Below are 4,829 nucleotides of genomic sequence, written 5' to 3'. Positions count from 1 at the left end.
AACTAGACAGGTTGACTTGAGATCACAAGCCTGGATCACAGTTAAAGACTACCTCATTAAAGATTGATCACAGTAAGTAGAATCAACCCCAGAATTATATTATGTGATAATTGTATAGGCTTAAAAACTAGCAAGGCATATTTTTGAATCCCCACATCATCAGTTATTAATTGTATGACTCTGGATAAATTTCTGAACTTCTCTGAGTTTTATTATTTATCAATAAAATTAATATTTTAAAAGCCCCAACTATAGTTTTGTTATGATGATAATACATACAAGCATTTAGTACTTTGCCTAACACTTAGTCAACATTTAAAACTATTATTCTTCTTTGGTAATCTCCAGGGTAAATATATTTCTTTAGTTTTCAATGGATTCACTGTTGAATATCTATTCTTATATTGACTTATTAAATATAGGTCTGTTAAAATTTCCTTCAAAGATTAGGTGAATTTTTCCATAGTTCTTTCTTACTATGAAGACAAAAAATATTAACTCCCGTCTAGTGTCCTGCTAGAGATGTAATGCCCACATATGACCACTGTACCTAATGTCTTATTACATCAACACTTCAGGTCCATTTTAGACCAGTTTTCTCTAATTGTTTAAGCCATTGATATAGTTGTTTAGATTTAGTCATTATGATATACTTTAGTGCTCACTTCAGCAGCACATAAGCTAGAATTAGAACAATACAGAGAAGATTAGCATGGTCCCTGCACAAAAATAATGTGCAAATTTATGAAGCGTTCTATATTTTTACATGGTAATTGTAAAGCATAATTCTCACTGCTCTAATTCTAACCAGGATATCAAATTAAATAAAAATCATAACAATCTGTAGAAAGTAATAATTTCAAAAGGAATAATCTTTTATTTAGTTTAGTGTATTTAATTGCATTTACTTTGTTCTACTTATATACATCCATCTACTTAGTTTTTACCCTTATCTTCTCTGAATTAAAATAACTTCAACTTCTTTAAACTATCTCTTCTACATAATTTAACAAACAGAGTGCTCTTCTAACATTTTGCTATGCTACATTTCTTTTAAAGCACATTACTTTCCTAATATTCAAAATGATAATTCTGTCTACATCAATTTGTTGAGTGATTTATAAAAGAAAATCATTATTTTAGGAGCTCTAGTAAAGTCATAAATGAGCATGGCTTGACCCATTGCCTTGAGGGACTTGTAATTCAAGGAACGGAAAGATGTCTCCCAAACCCAGTTCTCTTAATAGTATCAGCTAGCTTAAAAAGCACATATTTGCTTAAACAACCATTTTTTTCGTCAAAATAATCATTTTCCTTTACATAATTCTTTATGCTTTCCAAATTGTTTTTGCACGTGTCATCACATTTTCACAAGAATCCTTTTTGGAGAATTCTCCCACTTCACAGATTGGGAAATCTAGCCTCCCTGGGCCTCAGTTACTTAACTACATATTAAGTTAATGTTGGCATCCAAAGCAGGAAAGATCTTGAGACTTTTCCTTACTCTTGTCTCTTTGCTCCTGCAAAAACAGGAAGGATTGTCATCTGAATGGTCATGATCAAGGACAGGATTCAAAAAAACACCTAATATTAATGCCCTTTCTTATTTCTCTCCCTTGGAAGGGCAAGGGCCATTGTCTATTCCTTGAAGGAATAGAAGAAAATTCATACTAGAAGTTAGGAAATTTAGATTCTCTTCCTATTTCTCTCACTAAATGGGAAAAAAAAAGACTAATTTTGAGAGAACCTGTGTACTGATATTTTGTTCAGTGAAAGTAGAAAAACAGAAATCCCTTTTAGATCCTTGCCATCCATCTCCATATGAAAGATTTAAAGGGAAGAACATTAAATAACAATGTATTGCTAAAGTGGACTGGTGACTCCAGGCAGTTGGATTTGACCACCAGGCTAAACTTCAGATATAAGCAGACTTATGTCTATTTCAACCTCTCTTCCCTTTAACCCACAGCTCTAGAACCACAGTCCTCAACAGTTCCTAAACCAAAAAGCTCTTAGTACCACAAACATTTTCCAAAATTTGTGGAAAACTCATTGGCTGTTAAAACATGACTGGAACTGTTTTGCAAGTGTTTCTTAGTATTGTTAAAAACAAAGCCAAGGACCCAAAAAGTAGCCAGTTTTGTAAGCCTTATGTCACCAAACTGAGACTTAATTACAATTGCAGCTCTCCCAGAAATAGAATCTTAAACTAGTCAATCAGGAATTGCCTGATCAACACGAGTTAGGTAATGTGCCTGATAGACCTCTGACATCCTGTAAAGAAAAGTAACTTTGCAATAACCAACCTGTTTTTTGGCCTAGTATAACTTCCTTGTTCCTGCTTTCTTCTGCCTATAAAAGCCTTTCATTTTGAACAGTGCCTCAGAGCTCCTTTCTATCTGCTGGGTTAAATGCTGCCCGATTCATGAATCATTGAGTAAAGCCAGTAGACCTTTAAAAATTACTCAGTTGAATTTTTTGTAACAGTTTGAATAGTCATGCTTTGTGAAGAAATGGTAGTGTGTTAAATTAAGGGTCCCTGGCCAAACCCTCACATTATTTGCACTATACTACCTTGTGAGGGGTAATGGCCCAAACGCCTTATTATATGCAGTGAATGCCCCTTCTAAAATATCAACGATTCTGAAATCTGAAAGTCATTTCTCCCTAAGGGTCTCCTCTAACCTGTGATGTTGACTTGAACTACACAGATGGCCCAGGCAAGAACAAGGCAGAGAGAGTAAAACTGTATTTTTCCTCTAAGAGACTTGGTTATGGGTCAACTTAATATTCATGTTATATGTATGTGAAAGAAGGGGATAAAGAGGGGGAGGGGAAAAGGAGAGATTATTCTTTGAATGCTGACAACATCAAAACTCCTTTATTACTCACAGCAATAGCAGTAGCAGTGTTTCACCAAGTGTTCCAGATCTCTGAAATCTAGTTCCCATAGGGTGAGGTAAAGAGGGAGTGACATCTATTCTCATAGAGGTGTGTTTTTAGTTTAGGAATCCGGTCTTTTATAATGGGCAGTAAACCTGCCTGACCTTTGCTCCAGAAGCAGACATTTCCTTTGTTATATTGGATGGTACACTAATCCCCCCATTTGCTTAGAATGTGGGTGGGGGGGGAAGGAGGGGAAAAGAGGGACTATATCTTTCAAGGCTGTTTGCTCTACAAACGTCTTTGATAAGATAGTCCAGAAAAAGGTGGTTCAGGCCCTTTCTCAAAAGATGTGCAGAAATATGAGACATCTATGAAAATTGTCTGCTAACAATGTCTTCATAAGATCACATTTGTTACAAAACTAAAAATGAAGACTTCATAAAATATTTATTTGCTTTTTAATCAAGTCTTCATGTAAATTACCCATGTTTTCACCACCTGATTGTTACATATAATTAAGGGTTAACTGTTTCAATTCTCATGCCCAAATGGATAAAATTATAAACAATTTAAGCCACTCATGGGGTTTCAGAGCTGCATATGTTTTTATATAATCATACTAGTATTTCTTATGAAAAGCAACTAAATAAAATAAATTCAGAAGTCAGCTGTCATTCGTAAATGAAGAATATTATTAAATCATTCATTGGGGATATATTTTATATGGTATGTCCCAAATATTAAGAGCTTCTTTTATTTTTAAATACTTTCTCCCTTTAAAAACGTTCACAATATTTTAACTGTTGGCAATTCTTTAATGATACGAGATAAGAATTGACTTTTTGTTGGCTAGTAATTTGAAAAGTGTTAAGAACTATTAATTCTTCCATATTTTTTACTTGAAGACAGTTATAGAAAATGATTTGCTATAATGCCAAATTCAGTAAGTTGTATCTTTTAAAATTATATTTGCTTTTAAACCATATGTATACGTAGCAGTCATTTATTTATTTATTTTAGCTATAAGTAGTAATCAAGTAACCACGTTTGGCCTTTAGAAATCAAATCTCCCTAAGGATTTTTACTTTATTTATCGTATAAGTGTAACTTGTTTGAAAACATAACAGATTTCTAGATTTCCCTTTCTTGAAATGGTTTGTGTTAGAAAAAGAAATAAATGCTAATAGGAATAAAGATGTAGGCTACAGTACTAGGGAAAGCAACTCTGAATATATTCATTGACAAGAATATATTATGTATAACTTTTAGGCCATATACTCACACAATTTAAAGAAACAAGGGTTTTGGAAGTGGAGGAGACAATTCAGCAAAGAAAAAGCTTTATTTTCAAAATTTGTAATGTGTTTATATTTGTACATATGTCTGTTTTTATTAATTGGTGAATTGAGGTGGCTAAACCAAAACTTATTATGAAAATAGCCCATTGAAGTCAGAAAAATAACCATTAAGTAATAATCAATAACTCATTTTAGTTTTTTAATTATTGTACCAGATTAGACTTTGAAAATAGGAGTAACAAAAGTAATGGTGTGTTTAATTAACTATAGTCATTTCTTAATCCAAAAGTAATTGTAAAACTTGAGAAATGAATAAATGATTGTTATGAGGCAATAGAAATTTTATGATAATAGTAGAACATGGATTTTCAACGTTGGTGATATTGACCCCAAGGGGGAGAAAACTGGCTTGGGAAGGGTGAAAAAACTTAGATAATATAATGGGTTTTGTTTTACCAGAGCTCAAATCTACAGATAAGCTCTTATTCCTTAGTATTTAAAATCTTTTGTTAGTGTTGTAAAATTTTTTTTCTTATGGATAATAGGTAATGAAAAAAGATCTAGAAAGACTGCTGTGTAGTATGCCAATAATTTCTAACTCTATAAAGAAGTAATATTTAAAAGCAAAGTATTTTTCTGTGAGAA

General features: G+C 32.7%; 1 non-coding gene across 1 annotated transcript; it reads left to right on the top strand.

Moving 5' to 3' along the window:
• Positions 1-657: 657 nt before the first annotated feature.
• On the top strand, positions 658-764 carry LOC137763128 (U6 spliceosomal RNA). The gene has a single exon (XR_011073695.1). It is a non-coding gene; the product is annotated as a U6 spliceosomal RNA (small nuclear RNA).
• The last annotated feature ends 4,065 nt before the right edge of the window (positions 765-4,829 follow it).

This window comes from Eschrichtius robustus, chromosome 3 (assembly GCF_028021215.1).
Source record: "Eschrichtius robustus isolate mEscRob2 chromosome 3, mEscRob2.pri, whole genome shotgun sequence".
Taxonomy (NCBI): domain Eukaryota; kingdom Metazoa; phylum Chordata; class Mammalia; order Artiodactyla; family Eschrichtiidae; genus Eschrichtius; species Eschrichtius robustus.
Note: the sequence above shows the minus strand (reverse complement) of the source record. Positions and strands in the feature narration are given on the sequence as shown.